Raw genomic sequence first — 26,129 nt, forward strand, 5'->3', positions numbered from 1 at the left:
AGTCTCATCAGCTGACTTAAATTTCATTACCGGCTCATGCTCCGTGGTTGGCTTTTTCAAAGACATCATATCTGCCGGGTCAACATTATCCTTGTAAAACTTCAATTCCTTTGTCGCACAAATAGATTCAGCGTAAGCAGCGTCACCTTTCTCACACTCCAAGGCTATCTTTCGGCTACCATGAACCGTAATGGTCCCATTGTGACCCGGCATCTTGAGCTGCAAATACACGTAACACGACCGTGCCATGAACTTGGCGTAAGCCGGCCGCCCAAATAAAGCATGGTACGGGCTTCTTATTTTAACCACCTCAAAAGTCAGTTTTTTCGCCCTGTAGTTGTACTCATCTCCAAAGGCTACTTCCAGCTCGATCTTACCGACTGGATACGCCGACTTACCGGGCACCACCCCATGGAAAACAGTGTTGGACTGGCTGAGGTTTTTATCAGTTAACCCCATACGACGGAAGGTCTCATAAGGGAGGATGTTGATGCTACTGCCTCCATCCATGAGCACCTTAGTGAATTTATACCCCCCGACTTGAGGAGCCACCACCAAGGCCAGGTGACCCGGATTATCAACCCGGGGAGGATGATCCTCCCTACTCCACACAATAGGCTGCTCAGACCATCTTAAATAGCGTGGAACCGCCGGCTCAACAGCATTCACAGCCCTTTTATGAAGCTTCTGATCTCGCTTGCATAGACTGGTAGTGAACACATGCTACTGTCCACCATTGAGCTGCTTTGGATTGGTCTGGTATCCCCCCTGCTGCTGCTGCTGATTACCCTGGCCAGATTGCTGATTAAAACCTCCTTGATTACTTTGAAAGTTCTGAGAATTGGAATTTGAGCCACCGCCCGGGCCATGAAAGCCGCCGCCGCCTGAGCCGCCGCCCTGCCCATTGTTGCCATTAAAAGCGTTGGAATTCTTGAAGGCTTTCATGATTGCGCAGTATTTCCATAGATGAGTGGCCGGCTTCTCCCTAGAGCCATGCCTTGGACAGGGCTCATTCAACAACTGCTCAAGCGTCGGGCCTGACCCGCCGGCTCGGGGAGGTGGTCTCCCCTTACGTCGGTGGTTGTTACCCTGCGCATTGGCGTTGGCCACAAACTCCATACTGCCATCAGCCTTACGTTTGTTACCTCCCTGGTTCACCGGGTTATGCCGAGGGCCCTTGCCATTGCCATTCTTCTTTCCCTTCCCTGTCCTTTCATCATCAGACGCGGGATCCTTGGTACTATCAGAGTCGGCGTACTTGACCAGTGCCGCCATCAGCGTACCCATATCATTGCAATCGTGCTTGAGCCGCCCGAGCTTCATTTTCAGGGGCGCAAAACGACAATTTTGCTCCAACATTAAGACTGCAGAGCCGGCATCCATCTTATCATACGAATGTATTATCTCTTTGACCCGGCGAACCCAATGGGTTGTAGACTCGCCCTGTTGTTGCTTGCAGTTAGTCAAATCCACAATTGACATAGATTGCCTACATGTATCTTTGAAGTTTTGGATGAACCGGGCTTTTAGCTCTGCCCATGACCCGATAGAATTAGGCGGCAGTCCTTTCAACCAAGTGCGGGCGGTCCCATCCAACATCATGGTGAAGTATTTGGCCATTGCCGCTTCGCTGACCTCTAGCAACTCCATAGCCATCTCGTAGCTCACGATCCATGCTCCGGGTTGTAAATCAGCCGTATAATTAGGCACCTTCCTAGGTCCTTTGAAATCCTTGGGCAGACGTTCATTACGGAGAGCCGGCACCAGACAAGGGACACCTTCGGTCCTCGTAGATATACCCGCCTCGATAGAAGCCGTCGGATAAACCGGGAGGGGCTGGTAAGCCGTCAACTGAGGCGCCTGCTCTGCCTCTTGCCGTGCTCTGTCTTGGTCTACCGCGTTAAAGGCTCCATTATGTGCCAGGCCGTGGCCAGCTGGCAAGTCACGGCGCCGGACGTTGCTTGAGCCGGTCGCTGAAACCATGTGTCTGCTATAACTTGGGCTCCGGCCTGGACGAGGGGTTGAATGAATCCTGTCCCGGCTATATGAATATGCCTCCTGTTGCGCCAGAGCCGTCTGAAGAAGTTCTCTGACCCGGCGGGTTTCGACCGCCGTTGGAGAGTCACCCTTGATTGGGAGAGCCGCCAGTCGCGCCGCCACGGCGACCATGTTTTCCAACGGGTTGGCATAATGACCCGGTGGTATTGGCACGTACTGAGGCGGGGTAGTGTTCACACGGGGAGGCCCCATCACTTGCGGCTGAATCGGCGTCCCATCCCCGGGTGCCGTGATCTCTGGCGGGTTACTGGGCCCTGCACCAGGCGTGTTGAAGAGGTTTCGAGGATCGTAAACCGGAGGGAGTCGAGATTGAGCCTTCTGATGCCTCCTTCTCATGATCTCATTGGATGTGTTCTGATCCATCGTGAGCCGGAAAGACTATGCCTGAATCAGCTGAGTCTGGGCGTCGAGAGCCGCCCGCTCTGCAGCCCTCCTGATCCCTTCCGCTGCCAGATCTTCCTTGGCTCTTGCTATATCCAGCTTTAACTGTGCCACCTCTGCATCATGTTGAACTTGATCCGCTGGGACGACCGTAGCAGTTAATAGGGCAGTCATCTTATCTGTGAGATCCATTAGCACCTGAGCCGGCGAGTGCGCAGGGCCCCCTGCCCTAGCAGCGGGGTTTAGAATAGGTTGTGCGCCGGCCATGAAGATTCCAACCCGGCTGGGCGGCTCAAAGGGGTCCGGAATACTGTCGCCATCGGAACAACCCTTGAGCCTGCCATCTTGATGTTGATATAACGAGTTGGTCTCATCTGTGGACGACTCGCCGTCAGAGCAAGCGGCCGTCTCATCGCCAGATCCGGATCCTTCAGAGAGTCCTCCATGGACGCATCCCACGAAAGCATGCCTCAAGGCAGGCAGAGTCCGGGCGGGTCTCGCACGCTGAGCCGTCTCGATGAGGTCGGCGCAGAGGTCCGTCTCAGGGGCCGGCTCGCCAATCTTGCCAATGAAAACGTGGATTCCGCCGAAGGGGACCCGGTACCCGTACTCAATTGAGCCGGCGTTGGGGCCCCAGCTTGCATCGTCGATGTAGAGCTTGCCGCGATGACTCTTGGTCATCCGGCCCACAGCATATCCCTTGAGCCCTTCGAAGTTGCCCTTCAAGAACTCAAATCCACCGTGCGCTGGCCCCATGGTGGGCGCCAACTGTCGTGGAATTGTCACGGCAGATGTCCTCGTGCAAGGACTTAGTCGTGGAGCCATCGCAACTAGGAAGCTTAAAGGGGTTAAACGGGACAAAGGACATGAGGATTATACTGGTTCGGCCCCTTACGGTGAAGGTAAAAGCCTACTCCAGTTGAGGTTGGATTACTTAGGGTTTTGATGACCAGGGAGCTAAACCGTCGCGCCTAGTTATCGATTTGATCTTACTTGTCCTGAACCGCCGCTGGGTCGTCCCTTTATATAGAAAGGTTAACGCCTAGCGGCTCTCAGAGTCCCGGCCGGCTCATAAACTATGTCCGGCTCGGACTCTTAATTATTCTTGCCTTACACTACAAGTCATGCCACAACGGCGGTTTACCACTATGGGCCTTAAGCCACCTCTGGGCCTTAGACCTATCACTAAACCGCCATCCTTAACCTATCCTTGGGCTTCTGAACGAAGAGTTGTTGCAACGTAACCCGGCCCATCTACGGCGGGTCACACCAGTAGCTATATCCTCAACAGGTAAGCTATGCAAAAGTAAGGCTATGGGGTTATCAATGCAATTGCAAGAAAGTATGATGATATCACGATACCGAGATGATGTTGATGACCAAAATGATGTAGCCGTTCGTAGTAGTCCGAATCTGTTGCGAAGATGAGTGGCGGTGATGTCGATGTCGAACCGTACCTAAATAGCTGAAACACAATAGGACACGGGAACCACAACTCAAATTCTCAAAGCAAAATTGTCGGAGTTGGTAGCGAGGGAGCTTATGGTGGTGCTATGCGGAAGTGGTGGTGATATGCGGAAGTGTAAGTGGGCACCGGGACAAAATTGGGCGAAAGTTAGTTGGGAAACGGAGCGGTGGAGGGGAGTGATGCTGTTAGGGGCCGGATGTCCGGGCTGTCGGGCCGGATGTCCGGGCTCTGGATCCGTGCATGAACTCGATGAACACCGCGTGGAGAGGTCAAATCCGGGGCAAAATTTTGAAGATTTTGTGGAAGGAAATTGGGGAAAAGTTGGGGAAAAGCTAGATCTACCTGCAACACACGAAATCCGCGGATCAAATCCAACAACACTTCATCACACCAACAAATCACAAAAAAATTGGGGCTATTTTTGTGGGGCAATTTTCGAATTAGGGAAGAACACAACAAAATCAGGCTAGAAAACACAACGGGGAGGCTCCAAAATCGTGATCAACGTGGCTCATGATACCAAGATGATGTAGGGTGGAACCCTATACGGCCGATCTTTCACGAAAGGAGCGGATCCCGCGACGAACACGAAGAACACGAGGGGAAATCACAAAGGGGAACACAAGAGAAACACTCAAACCAACAAGTATGATCAGACATGTGCTAGTTCCATGAACACAAAGGGAGATACATGATCCATGTTCAACAAGGGACGATACAAGGGGTAACCGGTTCTTCTCCGTGGGAGGTCTTGCTGGTCTTCTCCGCGAGGAGGTCTTGAATCCAACGTGGATTTCTCCGTAGAGGGGCCGCTGTCTCTCTCGTGGAGTAGATCCGATGTGGATGAGCGAGGCTCTATCTCTAATATGAGCTATCACAACGCTAACCCTAGAAAGAGGGAGATGGGAGAGTATATATAGTCTAGGTGGGCGAAGGGGTACACGGGCCTCGGCCCTTTACTGTGCGCAGACGGACGGGGCAGGATGTCCGGGCCTTCACGAGGAGCCGGATGTCCGGGCCTTTGGCCGGATGTCCGGGCTGAAGGGGTTCAGATTCGGGCATGTTCTGTGACGGGCACCGGATTTCCGGGCAGCGGCCGGATGTCCGGGCTGTCGGGCCGGATGTCCGGGTCCTATAGCTTCAGCGGCTGGAACGTTGCTGTAGTGGCTGTCTCCAGCGGCCGGATATCCGGGACTGGGGCCGGATGTCCGGGCCATTCTTCTCCTTCTGTTGGTTCTGCTCATCCATGGCCTTAGCGGCTTGTCCGTCTACATGAGCATCTCGGGGAGGGTCCTCTTGACACCTGATCATGCATAGCATATCGGACTTAGGTAGTAGCCATGTCTCGAGTGGATCATATGTGATATCACTTAGGAAGGAAGTCACCTCGTTCTCGAGAGCTCTAGCTCGTGCTCGTGTCATGGGTCTTCTTCGATCTTGTTGAGACGATGGTAGGTCCATGGGGATGACCGTAGGATGCTCTGCATCACAACTCATGGGCTTTGTCGATCGCGGGATATGTGCCACCACCTATGCAAATACCACAACTGTCACGAGAGGTGCACAAACATCCAAATGCACATGATCAGGTTATTGTTTCTATACCACCATTTAATGGTCGTTCTAGACCTGCTTTATATATTGAATGGGAGTTCGACATAAACAATATACTTGGTTCCCATAATTTTGATGAAGGTAAAAAAGTTACGGTTGCGGTTGGTTCTTTCACTAGTTATGCTTTATTTTGGTGGAGTGAGTATTATCGGTTACACCCTAATTATATACCTAGTACTTGGGATGATTTAAAACTTGCCATGCGACATACATTCGTTCCCGCTTATTATGCTCGTGACATGATTAAAAAGTTGCAACATTTAAAACAAGGTAGTGACACTGTAACGAAATATTATGATGATTTACAAACTACCTTGTTGCATTCCTGTTTAGAAGAAAGTGAAGATGATTTTATGGATAGATTTTGGGGAGGATTAAACCGTGACATTCAAGAGATACTAATTCATGAGAAGTGTTATCATATGGACCGTTTGTTTCGTCTTGGTTGGAAAGTTGAATAGGAGATAACAAGACGTGTTGCCCAGAAGACAAACAAGCGGAAGGTGCAAATCCCAAGAGTTGTGATGGTTGTTCCTTCCACCATTGCACCTACTCAACAACATCCATTGTGGTGTGCACTACATCACCTCCACCACGTGATGTGTTGCCACCTAGAGTGTCTACATCATTTGAGTTGATCGTAAGAGGTAATGACAAATGTACTAATCTTCCACTTCTTATCAATTTAAATGCACCATCTGATGAGCTACCCACTACTTTGATCACACCACCAATTTTAAAGAATATGTTCATGATTTGACTTCGCCATGTGATCAAACCATTATTAGTGAAACACGTTGAATTAACTATTGATGCGAAAGAACCATGTGAATCAAGGAATAAATCAGATTTGGACCAAATACGTTTGAAAATGATTGTGCTAATGTTTAATCATTTTGATATGACCTCTAATCTTGGTGATGGTTCATCAAGGTTGGGATGGTTTAATGATGAGCAATGCCAATCTTATGTTACCATTAAGAGCTTCACTTATATGTGCAAACTGAGTCGCAATATTTTCATGCCTTTGACTTCTGGGGATAGTATTTTGGCTTTATACTTCACGACTTTTAACGAGTACTCTTGTACAAATGTGTCATGTGCCACAACTGAGATCAGTAAAAATGGATGACATATATATACAATGTGTACACCTTGTCTCTTTTGTTAGCCACATTTCAGATTAAGCAACGCCGAGGACGGTTTGTTTTCAAGAAGGGGAGGATGAGGACATGGCTACCGTAGTTACACCCACAACCCCTGCTATTATACCTATTCGACCAATTACTCGAGCTCGCGCATGCCAGTTAAATTATCAGGTACTTTCTTTTCTTGGTAATGTTTCTAATGTTCATGAGAATGTGATGCTACCTAACTTGGATACATTTATGTTGATTAGTGTTGAAGGGCCTAGCATGGACCATAAGGATGAACATTGGAGCATGATGAAGCATGGAGATGAAGGCACGCGCGAAGGGAATAAGAAAGAAGTCTCCAGTGAAGATTTCCGCACTTTGAAGCCCCCATGATGACATACAAGAAGATGGACGAAATATCAAGATGCCCGTTCATAAAATTCATCCATACCTTATTATAGGTGTTGCGCCACCTTATTTTTGGGCCAGGCCCATGTATTTTCAAAATACTACTTCATAGGCTATTTGGAGAGTCCGTGGGGAAACGACTCAAGAGGTGGTTTAGTCCCTCCTTGCCAAGGGTGGACAAAATCCCCTCTCTATTCCCGTATAAATATAGCCCTTAAGGCATCGTTTAGACTTGGGTTTTATTTAGTTAAAAGTTAGCCATTGCTGCAACTTTGTGTACTTCGTTTGTGTCCAACGACCATACCAAGACCGCTTATGAAACCCCAATTTTATCAATACTTCATCCATATTCGCAATATTCAGATTGCTTAATCATAATCTTGCTTTTTCTTCGATTGCTTGCGGGAATAGACCTTCGTGATCAGGTTGATCGTGCTCCTGCGTGGTCAATAACCTCTCGGAGTTGGTTTAGCGATTGCTAAGGCGCAACATCGTTGCACGTTTGTAGTCGGATGGGCAAAGTCGTCTCCACCAAATCAATAGTTATCATCTCATCGAAAGATCGGGCCCCTCGCCTCTATTAAGCCTAGTACTAGTCCCTTTGCTTCTCCTATTATCATGGTCAAAGAGAAAGATGGACAGTTTGCGATTGTGTGTTGATTACGGGCCTCTGAACTTGTCTATGTTGAAGACTAAGTTTCCTTTACCTGCTATAGGGGAATTATTGGATGAACTAGTGGGTGCTTCCTGGTTTACCAAACTCGATCTCCGGGCCAGATATCATCAGATTCGACTAGCCCCGGACACAAATACAAGACTGCCTTCCACACAACCAACGGGCTCTACCAGTTTAATGTGTTAGCCTTTGGATTGACAAATGGCCCGCCCACATTTCAGTCAGCCATGAATGTCACTCTAGTGCATGTTTTGCAAGTTTGTGTAGTGTGGTTTTCTTTGATGATATTCTAGTTTTTAGTAAAACCCTTCAGGATCATATACAACATGTGCGCCGGGTTTTACAGTTGCTGAATCAATACCAATGGTAGGTTAAGGGCTCAAAGTGTTCATTTTCTCACAGGAGTGTTTCCTATTTGGGTTAGGTTATCTCTGAACAAGGTGTATCAACTGACCTACGAAGATTTCTGCTGTGAACAGTTGTCCCGAACCTCAGAATGTGAAGGAACTTAGTGTCTTCTTAGCCTTGTGTGTCTTTAATTGCCAAATTGGTCCAATATGGGGTCATTAGTCAGCCTTTAACTCATATGTTACGCAACAATTTTACATTTGTCTAGTCCTCTGAAAATCAAAAAGCTTTTAATCACCTAAAAAAGATATCACAATAGTTCCAGTTTTGGCACTTCCAAATTTCAGTAAGGAATTTGTAGTTGAAACGGATGCTAGTGACACTGGAGTAGGAGATGTGCTTCATCAGGATGGTCATCCATTGGCTTATGTCAGTCGCGGACTTGGGCCTCATACTCGGGGACTGTCCACGTATGAAAAGGAGTACATGGCAATATTCTTGGCTATGGAACAATGGTGTCCATACTTGCAACATGCAGAATTTCTTATCCTTACGGATCATGGCAGCTTAGCTCATTTGGAAGACCATAGGTTGCACACACATGGCAGCAAAAAGTGTTTACCAAGTTGCTGGGTTTTCAATTTAAGATACAGTACAAGAAAAGGAGTGGATAATCATGTAGCGGATGCTCTGTCTCGTAGCCTTCATCATGAAACTCATTTGTTGGCTCTGTCGCGGCAACAGCTAGCTTGGCTGCAAGATATATACGATTTGTATCAGGATAACACTAAAGCGCAAGAACTTCTGACATGATTAGAAGTCGAGAATGAATGTGATGATAAGTGTGCTTTGTATGACGGCCTGATTTGTTACAAAGGACATTTGTGGCTTCCGTCTGGCGTTCCTTTCTTCTCAGTCTATTGGATGCGTTCCACACGAGCCCCATCGGTGGTCACTCTAGTACTCCAGTCACACTGCGATGCCTGAAACAACTCTTCTATTGAAGGGGATGAGAGCACAGGTTCGTCAGTATATTCGAGAGTGTATCATTTCTCAGTGTGCTAAACCTGATCATGTGTGATACCCTTGGCTACATGAACCTCTTCTTGTTCCTACCAAGTTCTGGCAAATGTTTATGATGGAATTTGTCGAAGGGCTTCCTAAGTATGACCGCTTTAATTGTGTGTTTGTCGTTGTTGAAAAATTGTCTCGCTATGCTCACTTTATTGGATTGCATCCTCAATCCACTGTATCAATTGTTGCTTCGAATTCACGGACAATATACACAAATTACATGGAATGCCTATGTCTATTGTGACCAATCGAGATCGTATTTCCACAAGCCGCTTTTGGCGCGAGCTAGTAGGCCTAACGGGTGTCAAGTTGCGCACGAGTTTGTCACATCATCCTCAGACAGATGGGCCAGAGTGAAATGGTTAATCAATGTTCGGAAGCTAATCTACATTGTTTCATGCATGCATGTCCGATTAAACGGGTGCAATGGCTGTCGTTAGTGGAATATTGGTATGACACAAGTGCTCATTCTGCATTGGAAGATAAGTCTCAATTCGACATATTGTACGACCACTCTCCTTGCAATTTTGGTCTCTCTGCATCATAAACTTGTTCTATTCCAAACATGGATACTTGGCTTAAGGGTCGTTATTTGATGCTCTGCCAGTTGCAACAACACCTCCAGCGAGTGAGAGCTCGGATGAAACACTAGGCCGACAAGAAAAGATCTGATCATGTGTTTCAAGGTGGTGATTCGGTTTTCCTGAAACCGCAGCCTCACATCCTGATGAGGACATGACTACCTTGGATATGACCAAAAATATTGCATACATGCATATTTGTCAGGTGATTTCTAGTGCTAACTATTCAATAATTGATTTATGTTATCCAGAACAAAAATACTTCACACACTTTTGTGTTTTGTCTAATTGCAGGTGTATGGGACATTTGTACAATCCACATATGAAGATAAGGGAAAATTAGAAGTTTAGGTTCTGTTCAAAAAGTCCTCTCACGTCACTTTTGGGCCAAGAGAAGATAGAGTCCAATCTCTCACGTTCTGGATTCAGATTCGGACTGCACAGACATACCTAACTAAAAACACCAACAACTTTTTCGTACGGACTCCGAATTGGGTGATTCGTTTTTTGCTGGAAAGTAGATTTCGTGCTCTTTCCAACCCAATTGGATTCACTTTCAAATTCATCCGGAGCGTTGAGATATCGACGAAACAATCCGACGCTGCAGCAGAATCCGAGTCAAACAACAAGTCGAAAGGTGTTGCATCACCTCCACTTGGGCCCACGAGCCTTGTACGACCTAGGATTAGTTTTAGGCTTCCTTGGGACGTCCTCCCACCTCCTTAGCCTCCACCCCTTCTTCCTATATAAGTAGATCCATCTAGTAGCTTTTTCCTTGGGATTTTTTTAGTTAAAAGTTAGCCATTACAACTTCGTGTACTTCGTTTGTGTCCAACGACCAGACCAATACCGCTTTCGGATCCCCACCTTTATCAATACTTCATCTATATTCGCAATATTCAGATTGCATTATCATATTCTTTCTTGTTCTTCGATTGCGTGCAGGAATAGACCTTCGTGGTCAGGTTGATCGCGCTTCCAGCATCGTCAGTAACCTCGGGAGATTGGTTTAGCGATTGCTAAGGCGCAACGTCGTACATGTTTGTAGTCGGATCGTCAAAGTCATCTCCACCAAATCGATAGTTATTATCTCATCGAAAGATCGGGACACCCCGCCTCTATCAAGTGGTATCAGTTTTCAGGTTGCTCGGTGAGAATTTCCAGTTATCCCTAGATTAGATTTATTTTCTTACCTATTGTCCAAGAAAAAGCCACAAAAAAAGTTAGATCTATTCATCCTTTGTCCTAGCCAGTCTGAGCCTTTGCAATTTTCTTTTCATTGTTTGCATTATTGAATTATCGATTGCATCGTCGTGTCGAGTTGCTGGTTTTTCTGTCTAGTTCGTTTAGAGTTTCGAGTTCTGTTCACATTAGTCACGTCGCCGCTGCATCGTTATCCCTTCCGATGTCCACCACACCATCCATCAATTTCCACCACGTGCTACCCATAGTTCATTGTCACAATCATAGTTGAGGTCGTGCACATCTTTGCTTGATCCAATCTGCATCTTATCTAGTTTGTCTTGGAAAGAGGGAGAGAAAAAAAGGCAGTGAGAAAAAAAGAGAGAAAAAAGTTAAAAAAAGTCAGAGAAAAAACAGAAGAGAAAGAAAAATAAAAAAAGTGTGAGGAAAAAAAGAGAGAAGAAAAAAAACAAAAGTCGGATCTATCTAGACTCAATCTGGTAGTTGAATTTGAATTGGAATCTGTTTTGTGCACTGTTCAGTAAAACAGGCATAACTTCCTCATACGAAGTCCGTTTTGGCTTCGCGAGTACTCAAATGAAAGCTAGTGACGAGCCGCATCTAAATAGTTGCAGAAGCTATTTCAATATTTGACACCTCAAAATCGGCTTCTAAATAGGTGTTTTTGCCCTCCGAAGTTCGCGAACACAGCTTGTTCTAGTTTTTCAAGCCAGTTTCAGAATTTTTTTACTCCTCATATCAACTCGGAATTGAGTAATTATTTTTGCATTGGAAAGCTTGAGTTAGTAGCATTCTTTGAAAAAAGTTATCAGAAAATTGGCTCAAACTTTTCTTGAAAAGTTGGAGAGAAAGTTGTTGATATATCCTACTTGGTAGTTGTTTTTCATCATTATCTTTACTGCCGTTGTGATCTTCACTTATATCTTGTTGTCCAGAGGTACTTAGTATCCTTCATTGATGCTAGTTGTGCTATGCCGTGACCTCATTAGTGTTCTAGGCTCGTGTCTCTAGTCTGGTCTACCCTAGGACCAGCACAGTACCGTCGTTGAGCGTTTATTCAACATTGCATCTCTGAATTGATTATTCCTAATCTTTTGCTACCATATATAGCCAACCCAGCTCCATATATTTCTACACCGTGTATACGTACGTTCCCCTGGCAATCGCTTTACACAATCTTCGGAGTTATTTGACACCGCTGGTTACCTGTCACCACCTGCCGCATGGTAAGAACTTGTAAGATATTGATATTTGCTTTACTGTGAGCACTTTACAACCACATCCTAGTAGTTCATAGGAACATTATTCTCGATTTTTTTTTCTTGTTTCTACTAATCATGACAGGTTCCGGAGATAGAAGTTCTTGGATGACGGACACATCTTCACCATCACGAGAGTTGGGACAACACACACAAGCACCTGGTCAAGTTATCTCTTTACCGTCATTTGAGGGTAGATTTAATCCTGCTATTTATCTAGCTTGGGAGCTTGAAGTAGAACAAGTTTTTAGTCACCATGACTTTTCTGAACTTGAGCGAGTACGAGCTGCCACAAGAGCATTTACTGGTTTTGCTTCTGTTTGGTGGAGTGTGCATTGTAAGAAAAACATTGATAACCAACCCACAACTTGGAAAGATTTGAAAGATGTAATGAGACAACAATTTTTCCTTCCTTACTCTTGTCGTGAATATCTTTGCAAATTTGAACAATATAAACAAGGCAACAACAGTGTTCATGCTTACTACCAAGAGTTCAAATCTTATATGCCTCATTGTGACATAGAAGAATCTGAGGATGATACAATGAATAGATTTTTTGGTGGTTTGAACCATGATATTCAAGCAAGATTTCAGTCTATTCCTCGTTGCATTACTGGTATGTATGTTCGTGCTTGTACCTTTGAGAGACAGATACAGTAGGACGCATTGGGTGACTACAACAACTACTATTCCAGTTCATGCTCACCACCACCGCTTGGTTCCTCCACTGTTGCACCTACTAGAGCAGCCACACCTCAGATTGTGAGCACAACATCATCTCAAGTGTATGATACATTGCCATCATCCGTACCTACATCAGCTACATCTTTGCGACAAGGTAACTGTAAAGGTATTGATGATATAACTTCACATGAGAATGATGCATGCCTAGTTAACTTGAATACATCATGTGTTGAGTTACCTGTTGATTTGAGCACATCACCTATTTTAGAGAATCATGTTACTGTCATGAATGCGTCATGTGATCAAACAACTGAAATACCAACAATTTTGAGTGCACCCAATGAATTAACTGTTGATCCAAAAGAACCAATGTTTAATCATTTTGATATGACCTCTAATCTTGGTGATTATTCCGTGTCAAATGACTTATTGCATGTTTGCTTATTTAAGCATGTAAATCTGATGCAAGTAAGGTTTATTCACCAACGTTGGGATGGTTTAATGATGAATATTGTCAATCTTTTCTTATGAATAAGAGCTTCACTTATATGTGCAAACTGAGTTGCAATACTTTCATGCCTTCTACTTCTTGTGATAATATTTTGGCTTTATATTTTATTAACTATGAAAGTTACTCATGTATACATGTGTCATATGTGCAAAATCCAAGGGAAGTAAAAATGGATGACATACATATACAACATGTACACCTTGTCTCTTTTGTTAGCCACATTTTAGATTAAGCAACTCCGAGGACGGCTTTGTTTTCAAGAAGGGGAGGATGATGAGGACATGACTACCTTGGATACGACCAAAAATATTGCATACATGCATATTTGTCAGGTGATTTCTAGTGCTAACTATTTAATAATTTATTTATGTTATCCAGAACAAAAATACTTTACACACTTTTGCGTTTTGTCTAATTGCAGGTGTATGGGACATTTGTACAATCCACATATGAAGATAAGGGAAAAGGAGATGTTTAGGTTCTGTTCAAAAAGTCCTCTCACGTCACTTTTGGGCCAAGAGAAGATAGAGTCCAAGTCTCTCATGTTCTGCATTCAGATTCGGACTGCATAGACATACCTGACTCAAAACGCCAACAACTTTTTCATACGAACTCCGAATTGGGTGATTTTTTTTGGAAAGTAGATTTCATGCTCTTTCCAACCCAATTGGATTCACTTTCAAATTCGTCAGGAGTGTTGAGATATCGATGAAACAATCTGATGCTGCAGCAGAATCCGAGTCAAACAACAAGTCCAAACGTGTTGCATCACCTCCACTTGGGCCCATGAGCCTTGTACGACCTAGGGTTAGTTTTAGACTGCCTTGGGACATCCTCCCACCTCCTTGACCGCCACCCCTTGTTCCTATATAAGTAGATCCATCTAGTAGCTTATTCCTTGGGATTTGTTTAGTTAAAAGTTAGCCATTGCAACTTCATGTACTTCGTTTGTGTCCAAAGACCAGACCAAGACCGCTTTCGGATCCCCACCTTTATCAATACTTCATCTATATTCGCAATATTCAGATTGCATTATCATATTCTTGCTTGTTCTTTGATTGTATGCAGGAATAGACCTTCATGGTCAGGTTGATCGTGCTTCCAGCATCGTCAGTAACCTCGGGAGATTGGTTTAGCGATTGCTAAGGCGTAACGTCGTGCATGTTTGTAGTCGGATCGTCAAAGTCATCTCCACCAAATCGATAGTTATAATCTCATCGAAAGATCGGGACACCCCGCCTCTATCACATCCTGCCATCTGTCACTCCATGTGCTCATCACAAGTTACTTTTTATGTTCATGGTCCATACAAGATTCTGAAGAGGGTGGTTGATACTGCTAACCGTCTTCAGTTACCCGCCAACACCAAGATTCACCCTATCATGCATGTATCCCAGCTCAAGATGGCCATTGGGCCTCGCTATAAAGTTCAGTGTCAACTATCTTCTACTGACACTCAATTTGCTATTCCTATGCGTGTGTTACAGTAACGGTTCCATCGACGTGGCGATGACGCTATACCACAAGGGCTCATCCGGTGGTCTGGTCAGCCAGAGTCCCTTGGAAGATGGGAAGATTTCGAGGAGCTCAAGCAATGTTTCTCTCGCGCACCAGCTTGGGGACAAAGTGGCCGTCGTGGGAGGGGGAGTGTTAGCACTACACCACCTTCTAGAGTGTGTGGCTAGCTGCCTGACAAGAGGGCCCATGTGCCATCGACCAGATACGACCCAAGAGAGTGGTGTGTGCGAGGGTTATATAACCGGCGACCGTTCTCTGTGTAAGGTAGCGAATTGGTACATAGTTGGGCGGTCAGATTGTAATCTTCTCCTTCCTTCTCTCCTCCTCAGCAAGACGAACAGAGCAAGTGAGTTGAATTTGAGATGCCACCATAGCTGAATTCCCGATCCCTAGCTCATACTTAGCAGCCAAGCATGTCGGCCTGCATCTAAGGGCATCTCTAGCCTGTCCTTTAAAAAGCAATACAGGATTGAAATTTCAATTTTACTCCTCTAAATCGCACCTAGCCTATCTTTTATCCACTTTATAGGAGTAAAAAATTTACTCCATGACCTCCTGACTCATAAAAGTACTCCTCCACAACCGGTTGGAGTAAAAATTTCCTTCACGTGCGTGGCCGCCTGGCAACTTGCGTGAAGCCCCCCGTCAAGTACTCCATCGATGTTGACTTCGTGCCTCACCGGTGGCCCTGCTGACGACCTCACTGGTGTACGTTGCTACACACACTGCCCTTTGCCGCATCGCCGTTGATGCTATGTTGCTTCTTGTCCTACTCAAATCGGCAGGAGCGGAAGTTTGCTGAAAACTTGAGTGCTAGTTAAGCTTATATACGGATACAAGAACAAAAGAGTTCGTAAAAGATATTGCTTTATCACTTTTAGTTTGTCAACTGAATTTGTTGTGGACAAGCAATGAGTTAACCTTGGGGGAGTGGATATGTCTCCATCGTATCTACACTTACAAACACTTCTGCTCTTATTTTGGACTCTAATTTGTATGATATGAATGAAACTAACCTGGACTGACGCTGTGTTCAGCAAAACTACCATGGTGTTGTTTATCTGTAGAAATAAAGTTCTCGGAATCAGACGTCACTTTTTGGACATTTGTTGTGGAATATATCAAAAATACTGGAGCGAAGATCCACCAGAGAGGGGCCACGTCTTGATCACAAGGCAATAGGGCGTGCCCAGCCCCTAGGGCGCGCCATGTTACCTTGTGGGGGCCATGAAGCTCCGCTGGCCCTAATCTCAAGTCCAAAAATACCATCTTCCCAAGAAAAAAATAATAGGAGAAGAAGTTTCATCGCGTTTTACAATACGGAGCCGCCGCGACCTCCTGTTCTACATCAGCAGGGCTGATCTACAGTGTTCGGCGCGCCGGAGAGGGCGATTCGTTGCCATCATCATCACCAACCCTTCTTCATCAACAACTTCATGATGCTCACCACCGGGAGTGAGTAATTCCGTTATAGGCTTGCTGGAAGGTGATGGAGTTGGATGAGATTTGTCTTGTAATCGAGTCAATTTGTTAGGGCTTGATACTTATCCACTATGTTTCAGATTGATGTTGTTATGACTTTGCTATGCTTAATGCGTGTCACTAGGGCCCGAGTGCCACAATTTTAGATCTGAACCCTCTATGTTTTCATGAATACATTTGAGTTCTTGATCCTATCTGCTAGTTATATGCACTTTTTATTGTTCTAATCCGTAGACCCAAAGTGATGATAGTTAGGATATTCTCCGGGGATGACTGTAATTCGAGGAGTTCATGTATTCACCATGTGTTAATGCTTTTTTCGGTTCTCTATTAAAAGGAGACCTTAATATCCCTTAGTTTCCTTATGGACCCCGCTGCCATGGGAGGGTAGGACAAAACATAACATGCAAGTTCTTATTATAAGCACGTATGACTATATACGGAATAGATGCCTACATTACATTGATGAATTAGAGCTACTATGTATCGCTCTAGGTTGGGACGGTTATATGATGAATGTCATCCAACACAAATATCCATTGCTGATCCAATGCCTATGCTTTTCTCATATTGAACTTTGCTAAGTTACTTTGATTGCAGCTGTCGGTTTCTAATAAACTACATATGAGTTGTGAGCAACAACCCTTTGAGAGTCCGGCCAGGGATTGAACACGTCTAGCAATCCTAAGTCATAGATGAATGCGATGGATGAACTACGGATGAACACAAGGAACTACCCAGGTTCGAGGCACCTTTTTAGTGTATCCTACTGCTGCTTTGTTTTGTATTTCAACGGTATAGAGCTATAATGTGTCTATTATAAGATGAGAAGATCGGCATGTGTCTCTTCTAAGGCCAAAAGGTCGACCCCCTGTGTGGCTTGGGTCTCCCCTATTTATAGCATTGAGGGAGACCTTGCCGGAGGTTCTGATTGGTTGAATATACATTAGAGTAGGCTTGTGTAGCCTGTACCATGGTGGCATGGTCTTCCGGGCATGCTTGTACGAGTGATGATGATGTCCTTTCGCCCCTGGACCCTTAGCTGCCTTCTTGTAACACCCCAAATTTGGCCCTTTCTTTTTCTTTTTGGTTTCTTAGGTTTTTGCGCAGCCTTTCCTTGAGAGCAGTTTTGTGGACTTCAAACCTGGGAAGATCATCCTTTCTTGTTCTCCCATGTGGTTCATCATCCTCAAATCTTTCCCAAGAACATAGCATTTTCATTCTAGCCCAACCCCAATCTTTATTTATTGGGAATATTCCTTTTTCTATTAAAGGAATAACCCTATTTGACCTATGTTGTGAAGCAACCTATATTTCTGTCATTTCCAAAATTCCCATAAAATTCTCATAAATTCTTTGGATCATATATTCTACAAATATGTCAAAAACCTTCCTTGCCTAGTCAAAAATAATCTAGGAATATTCATTTTCCTATTCTTTCCAGACTTGGCACTTTGTGCAGGAAGTGCTATTATTTTTTCTTTGCCCTCAAATCATTGTAATATGCCAAAATTAAACTCCATTTGCCTAGTCAATCTTCCTCAGCAAATTTCCAAAGTTTCTATCCAGAGGGAAGCTTTGCGAAGGAAGTACTAGCTAGGCTTATTAAAATGAGTTGAATTTTGCCAGAACATCCATATGCTCAAATATTTACTCTCCGTCAAATTTCAACTCCATCCAAGAATCTATGTGAACACATCATCCAATTTTGCTTTTGGTTAGATATTTAGTTTGGGAAGCAACTATCTTCTACACTGCTTCATTATTGCTGAAAATTTACCAGGATATGGTCCTACCTATAAAATTTCCCTCCACCAAATTTTAGCTTATTTCCTTTAGCCAATCGCTCTCCATTATTCCCCCAAGTTTTTGTCCAGAGAAAACCACTATGAAGGAAGTACCATTTCTTGCATGACCAAATTATATGAAATTTTTGCAGTGCCTTCTTATGTCTAGCCTAACTGGATTCACGTGAGCAAGGAAGAAGATGAACACGACAGTTTACCCAGGTTCGGACCACCTTGCGGTGTAAAACCCTACTCCTTTGTGGTAGATTGGCCTCAAGAGGGGCTGAGGATGAACAAGTACGAAGGATGAACAACCTCGCGAGGGCTATTCTGGTGAGGGTGGAAAGGGTTGGATCTGGATCCCTCTCTACGGTGGTGGCTAACCTATATTTATAGTGGCCTTGGTCATCTTCCCCCAAAACTTACGCGGGAAGGGATCCCACAATGGACAATTTGAAAGGGGACAAGCAGTACATCTAATCCTGATGAAAGGTGGTCTTCACCCGCAAAGCTTCTAGTCGTGACGCAGTGGTGGGCTTGGTGATGACCTCCGCCTTGCCGAGCCTGTGGTCTTGGTCTTGTAGCACCGGAATGGAAACCTTTGGGGGATTCCTCGGGAACCCATGCCTATCCTTGCCTCCTTAGCACCAAAGAGGAAACTGCCTCCTCTGCGCCCGCTGGCGCCCGCCTAGCCTTGGTCATCATGGCTCACGTCATCGCAGCCTCGTGAGGTGGGTACCTGCATAGGAATCTCCGCTCCTCGGGAGGCCACGTGGGGAGGCCGCTCCCTCGGTAGGTCTTGGTGTCACCCACCTCACGAAGCCTGGCCCCCTCGGGAGGGTCTTGTCTTGCCAGTCTTGCAGATGGGTCGTACCAGGCCGTCGAGGGAGGCACGCCGTGGGCCGCAGGAAGGCAAGTCTGGGTACCCTGGTTCCCAGAACACCGACAGTAGCCCCCGGGCTGAAGGGCGCGCTCGGGCTGGCTTCAAGGCGAAGCCAAGGGGCAAGGGTGAAGCGCTGCGGGCCCCAATCACCTGCGGGCCAGGCTGACACGTGGCGCTTAACACGACGCGAACGCCTCCGCTTCCCCACGTCGCCTCGGCAACCCTTCCGAGTTGACGGTAGTCTGATGCATGCAGCAGGGCCGTCATCACTCGGAAAGTGGGGGGACGCCGGTTGTTCTACTTCCGCCCATAAATGGGCGATGGAAATGGAGCCCCTCAGCCCACCTTCATCTTCGTGCCTTCTCGCCATCCTACCTCCGCCGCATCCCCCATCATGCCATAGCGATAATGGCGCCAACAGGTAGGTTCTCAGCAGAGGAGAAGGGCAAGGCCTCCCAAGTGGGGCCGGAGGCGCCACCGCCCAAGAGATGGCGCGGCCGTCCCCGCAAATCTCCGGCCGCTCCGGCGACGTCTTCACGCGGGCACGGGCATCCGCCCGTGACGGCTCGTGATGACTCCACTAGCCGGGGGAGGGGCCTTCCCGTTGGGAGCAGTCATGGTGGCCCTAGCGGCCACGTCCAGGGGTAGGCACGCCGTCTCCCGCCGACAGCCGCGCCCGCGCGTCCGCTCGAGTGACTTGGTGCGCGAGTTTGTCGTGCGGGTGGAGGGCCCTCTAGGCACATGGCTTTTGCTTCCAAGCTCCTTCGTGGAGGAGCAGCCGGCGGCGGGACCCGCCGGGCTACGGCTGCAGCCTGACGGCTGGTGCAACGAGTCTTCATGTGTGGACGTCGAGGTTAACTCCATCGGCCATGTGTTCCTGACCCGTGGATGGCAGTCGTTCGCCCGTGCTCGCGGTTTGAAAGGGAGGCGCACCCTCCACTTCAGGTACGACGGGGCGGCGACACTTTTTCTCAGGATCTTTTGGGAGGACGGTCTCCACCTGGGATGCTACCCGGAGGGTGATGGTGATAGCGACCACTCTTCGGACGACGACAGCCAGCGCGACAGTGGCGTCCTCTACAGTGAACTTGCCCTTGGCCGCTGCGAATCCAGCAGCAGCGGCGACGTCTCCTCCGGGGGGCGGGGCTCTAGCGATGACGACTACGACGAACCGCCTCGTCGTCGCACCCAGACCCAGGAAGGCGTCAGGCCGCCACGCCGTCTTGCCCCTGCTCAGGGGGGTGCTGAGCCGCCTCACCACCATGCCCCTATCAAGCAGGAGGAGGAATCCAACGGAGCCTGGGTGATGACGAAGCCGGGCCTCAGGAGCAACAGCCCTTGGGAAGCTGGTTCTTTTGCTTCACCTTTTTTTAATTTCCTACATCAAGAGTTTGCGAAGAGCCCTGCGGGGCGTGTAATGAACTGTAGCGCTTGCGCCTTCATATTAGTGTTTCATGCTCGTACTCCGACATCATATTACCCTTAATCAAAAGACTGTTGCCTCGCGTAATTAGAATAACTTAGCTTAGTGCGTCGTGGCCCTTGGTGGGTCCCCTTATTGTGGGGGCATGCTCCTCTAGAGCTTCCCCTAGCGACGATGCGGATAAGGCGCTAGAGCAACCTAAGGGGGGTGATCCCTTAACGAGCTCCGGAGCCTGGAGTGGTATGCCATGTGCGGGGCCCCCAGGGCTCGGGAGCGTCGCGCGAGGATTTTGCCATGGTCTTGGCAAGGTGTATGCATGAGCAGGCCTGCCGCCAGCGCAGTCTAGGCCGGTTCAAAACATATACATCGTCTCTAGCCCCCGGTCGTGGGACACGATAGAGGGAGCCATAGGCAGCTGTCGTGCTTTAAAGGCGAAACTCAGGAGAGAAAAACACTGCTAGAAGAAGAAAGAAAAGGAAATTCCCCCTTTTTCGAATAAAGACGCGAGAACTGCAAGTTTGATTCCAAGAAGGAGCAAATGCGTTACATGAGCAAAGCAAAAGAACAGCCGCGTCCGGAACCTATGCTAGTTTTCTCGTCTTCGCGCCAGTGCGGAGCACGGGGCCTCCACTAGGCGTGGGCATACTCACTGATTGATTGTGTCGTCCGCCAGTGCGTAGCATGGGGCTTCCACTGCGGCATGGGTGGGAGCCCCCGTGATGCCCAGGGGCGGCACTCAGGAGACTGCGGGGCGTGTACAACCCCACTCGTTATTACGTGAGAGTGTCATGGGTAGAACCTACAGAGGTGCTGGACGTTCCAAGCATTCTGGATGGGGACCCCGTCCTGCGTCTCCAAGTGCACGGCACCCAGCTGGAGATGCGGGTAACCCTAAACGGGCCCTCCCACATGTGCAAGATCTTGTGAAGGCCCTCCCTGGAAAGGACACGCCTCAGGACAAGGTCACCCACCTCGAGGGTCCGGGAGCGGACACTACGGCAGTGGTAACACCGCAACACCTGCTGGTACCTCGCTGCACGGAGCGAGTCTTGGCAGCGGGTATCCTCCCCGAGCATGAGGTCTATCCCCCGCGAGGCATCCTGACGCGCCTAATCGAATGCCAGGACCCGCGGGGAGCGAAGCCTGACCTCGTGAGGGAGGACCGCCTCGGCCCCTTAGACGAGGAAGAACGGGGCCTTGCCGGTGGGCTTAGTCGCAGTGGTGCAGATAGACCAGAGCACAAACTGAAGCTCACCGAGCCAACCCCTGCCGCAAGCCGCAAGCTTCTTCTGGAAGCTCCTCGCCTTGAGGCCCCTCAGGACCTCCGCGTTGGCGCGCTCGGCCTTGCCATTGCTCCGTGGGTGTGCCACCGAAGCGTAGCATATCTGCGTTCCAAGGTTAGCACAGTACGTCCTAAAGAGCTTGCTCGTGAATTATGAGCCATTGCCAGTAATGATACGATTAGGGACACCAAAACGGCTCGCGAGGCCCTTGATGAACTTGACGGCTGAGCCAGCGGGGATGGTGCGTACTGGCTCCACTTCCGCCCACTTGGTGAACTTCTCGATGGCGACGTACAGGTAGCGGTATCCATCAGCCGCCCGAGGGAACGGGCCTAGGATATCCAATCCCCAGACGGCGAATGGCCACGAGAGAGGGATGGTCTGGTGGCTTTGCGCGGGCTAGTGAATCTGCTCGGCATGGAACTAACAGGCCTCGCAGGATCGCACCAGCTCGGTAGCGTCGTTGAGCACCGTCGGCCAGTAGAAGCCGCTATGGAACACCTTGCCCACGAGGGTGCACGACGAGGAGTGGTGCCCGCTGTCCCTGTCGTGGATATTAGCCGGCAACTCGCACCCTTGTTCATCGGATATGCACCGCAGTGAGGCGTCATTGGGGCGTCACCGGTGCAGCTCGCCGCCCTGTAAGTAATAAGTAGTGGCCCGGCGGACCACACGCTCTGCGTCCTCCTCTTTCTCCGACAAGGTACCACCGAGGAGGTACGCCTTGAACTCCTCGGTCCAGTAGCCTGCCTGAGCTTCCAGCGCTAGGAGTAAACGAGCTCCTGAGGCCGGGCCGCAGGGCGGGCCTCCTGAGGTCGGGGCTAGCGGCAGCTCCTCCCTGAGCAGCGCTGAACCCGCGGCCAAGGGAGCCGCGGACGGCTCGTGAAGCCTCTCCTCCAAGACGCCATGCCTCTAGGGCTCGCGGCGGGAAGCCCTCTTAGCGATGTCATCGGCTTCCTTGTTCATGCCCCGCGGGATGTGCTGCAATTCCTAGCACATGAAGCGTTTTTCGATTACGTACCTCCTCCAAGTAAGCTTCCATGTGTTTGTCTTTCGGCTTATACTCTTTGTTGGACAAGTTGACGAGGAGTTGGGAGTCTCCCTTGATGGTAAGGCATTTGATTCCTAGGCCAGCTGCGGCCCTGAGGCTGGCAATCAAGCCCTTGTACTCTGCGATGTTTTTTGAGACCTTCTCGCCGCGCTGGAAGTAGAGTTGCACGGCATAGTATAGATTGTCCTTGGTTGGCGAGATGAGCACGACTCCAGCCCCGCGCCCTACTGCGCAAAGGCACCATCGAAGTGCATGACCCATCCGTCAGGTGCTTCGTCACCGGGCGCGAGGGATTGGCTCTCATCCAGTCCCCGATCAAGGGAAACGGTCCACTGCGCCAAGAAGTCGGCCAGGGCTGCCCCCTTGATGAACCTGGTCGTGCTGAACTCCAGCTGGAAGGCATGCAACTCGATGTTCCATTCTGCAACCCTCCCGACGGTATTGGGGCTGTGCAGCACCTTCTCCTGGGGATACGCCGATACGACCTTGATGGGGTGGCCTTGGAAATAGTCACGCAGCTTCCTACAGGCGACGAGTGCGAGCAGGAGTTTTTGCTACATGGGGTAGCGTGCGCGCGCATCGCGCAACACCGTGCTGACGAAGTACACCGGGTGCTCGATGAGAGGTGTGTAGTCAGGGGCGCCTTGTTCCATCAGGGGCGCGAGGGGCTCGTGAGGCTCGGGGGTCAATGAAGTAGTGGGGTCCTCGGGAGCATCGCCCTGGGACAGCGAATGTCGCGCGGCTTACTGCTGGCCGCTCTGCTTCGAGCCCGCACCGGCGGGCCCCTCTCTGACCGCCACGAGAGCCACACTGGCTGAGTGGGCTGTGGCCTCCAAGTAGAGCACCAGGGGCTCACGCGGGCGGGGCGCCACCATGACAGGTGGACTCGTGAGGTATCGCTTGCGGTCTTCGAAGGCCGCCTTAGCTTCCGGGGTCCACTCGAACGGGCCCTTCTTCTTCATCAGCTTGAAGAAAGGGAGGGTGCGCTCACCAAGCTTGGAGATGAAGCGCCGCAAGGAGGCTACGCACCCTGCGAGCTTCTGCATCCCCTTGAGGGTCTGAGATAGGCTCATCCGCTCTATTGCCTTGACCTTCTCGGGGTTGGTTTCGATCCCTCTGTGCGACACCAGGAAACCCAGCAGCTTGCCGGCGGGACCCCGAACACATACTTCTCTGAATTGAGCTTCGGGTTTATGCTCCACAGGTTAGTGAATGTTTCTTCCAGGTCTTTGATCAGGGTCCTCCCCAACTGCGGCCCGAGCGTTATGTGCATCAGTCGCTGGAAAGTGGCACCAGTGCTCTGCAGCCCGATGGGCATGCAAGTGTAGTAGTACACACCGCGCGGAGAGATGAAAGCTGTATTCTCGATGCCCACCACTGCCATCTTGATTTAATGATATCCCGAGAAAGCATCCAAGAAGCATAGCAAATCGCACTCAGCGGTGGAGTCCATGATCTGCTCGATACATGGGAGCGGGAAAGGATCCTGAGGGCAGGCCTTGTTGAGACTGGTGAAGTCGACGCACATGCGCTCCTTCCCGCCTTTCTTGGGGATGATCACAAGATTCGCCAACCAATCCGGGTGCCGCACCTCCCGGATGATGCTGGCCTCTTGGAGCTTGCCGACCTCCTGGACGATGAACGCATGCTTTCTCTTGTGCCTGACGCCGCGCTTTTTGCTTCACCGGGCGCATGCCAGGGCACACAATCAGGTGATGCTCAAGTACCTCCCTCGAGACACCAACCAAGTATGACGCTTCCCACGCAAATACGTCTTTCTTGGCCCTCGGGAATGCCACTAGCGCCTCCTCCTGATCCAGAGGAAGGCCCGCACCAATGGTGAAGGTGGGGCCCGAGCCCTCGGTGTGGACAGGCACCTGCTTCATCTCGGCCCGGTCCTGAGAAAACAACTACTTCTTCTTCATGGGCACAGCCTCCTGAGCCACCGCTACGCCCGCGGTGGCAGGGCATGAAGCGGCCGCGGCCCTGTAGGCAAGCTTGAGGGCCCGGACCACATCCTTCGTATCCCCGACCACCATGATGATGCTGCTACTGCCCGGCATCTTGACGAAGTAGCCCGGATGGGTAGCCGCCATGAACTTGGCGAGGGCCGGATACCGTAGGATGGCGTTGTACGGGAGGCCGATATAGGCGACGTGGAAGTTGATGAGCTCGGTGTGGTAGTTGTCGCGCGTGCCGAAGGTGACAGGGAGGCGTATCTACCCCAGGGGATGGCCGAGCTCTTGACCACCCCCGAGAAAGGCCGGTTTGGAAGTAGCTGATCATACGGTACTTGAAGCAAATCTAAGGTTTCCACCGAGAGGATGTTTAGGCCGGTGCCTCCGTCGATGAGGGTCTTGGTCACTGCGACGTTGCTGATGGTGGGAGTACACAGCATGGGGAGGGCACCCGCCGCGGTCGTGGCCTTGGGGTGATCTCTGGACTCGAAGGTGATGGCGGTCTCAGGTCCGCCGCGGCCTTGCGCCGCCTCGCGTCGTCGTCGGGCGGTACCTTGCTGACGGAGAAGCTACTTGATGTAGCGGCCTGACGCAGGCGCCTGCGATCCGCCGATGATGTAAGCGACTACGTGTGGCGCTGGGGCCGCGAAGCGTGTGGTGAACTAGTCGCAGAGTTCCTCTCAAGAGGAGATCGAGGCACATGGGAGGCCATGGAGCCAGGACCGAGGAGTCTGCGTGAGAGCCAGGGGAACCAGTTCTCCATGGCCTTGTCGTCGCTGCCCGCCGCCTCGATGGCCCGCGCGTATGACTGGAGGAACCCTTCAGGGTCCGCGACACCGTCATACCGCGGGGGCAACACCGGCCTGAACTTCACGAGCCACTACACTCATCGCAAATCGGGGGTGAAAGCCGGGCAACCCGCGTCGCTCCCGTATGCCTCGGGCGGCCATGCCTGCAGGGCCGCACACGCCATGGGTGCCGTGAGGCGAGGGTGAAGCGCGGTCAACAGAGGAGCAGACTTCGACACGCCCCTACCTGGCGCGCCAAATGTCGGATTCAGGGCTCCGCAGACCCAAGAAGGTTCGAACTCTGCGGCGTGTGCGAAGATCTCAACCTCTCAAGCTTAGAGCCCGTCGCCCCACAACCTAGCATAGCCGGATTCGCGTGAGCAAGGAAGAAGATGAACATGGCAGTTTACCCAGGTTCGGGCCACCTTGCGGTGTAAAACCCTACTCCTGCTTTGTGGTGGATTGACCTCACTAGGGGCTGAGGATGAACTAGTACAGATGATGAACAACCACGCGAGGGCTGTTCTGGTGAGGGTGGAAAGGGTTGGATCTGGA

Source organism: Aegilops tauschii, chromosome 1, assembly GCF_002575655.3.
Source record: "Aegilops tauschii subsp. strangulata cultivar AL8/78 chromosome 1, Aet v6.0, whole genome shotgun sequence".
Classification (NCBI taxonomy): domain Eukaryota; kingdom Viridiplantae; phylum Streptophyta; class Magnoliopsida; order Poales; family Poaceae; genus Aegilops; species Aegilops tauschii.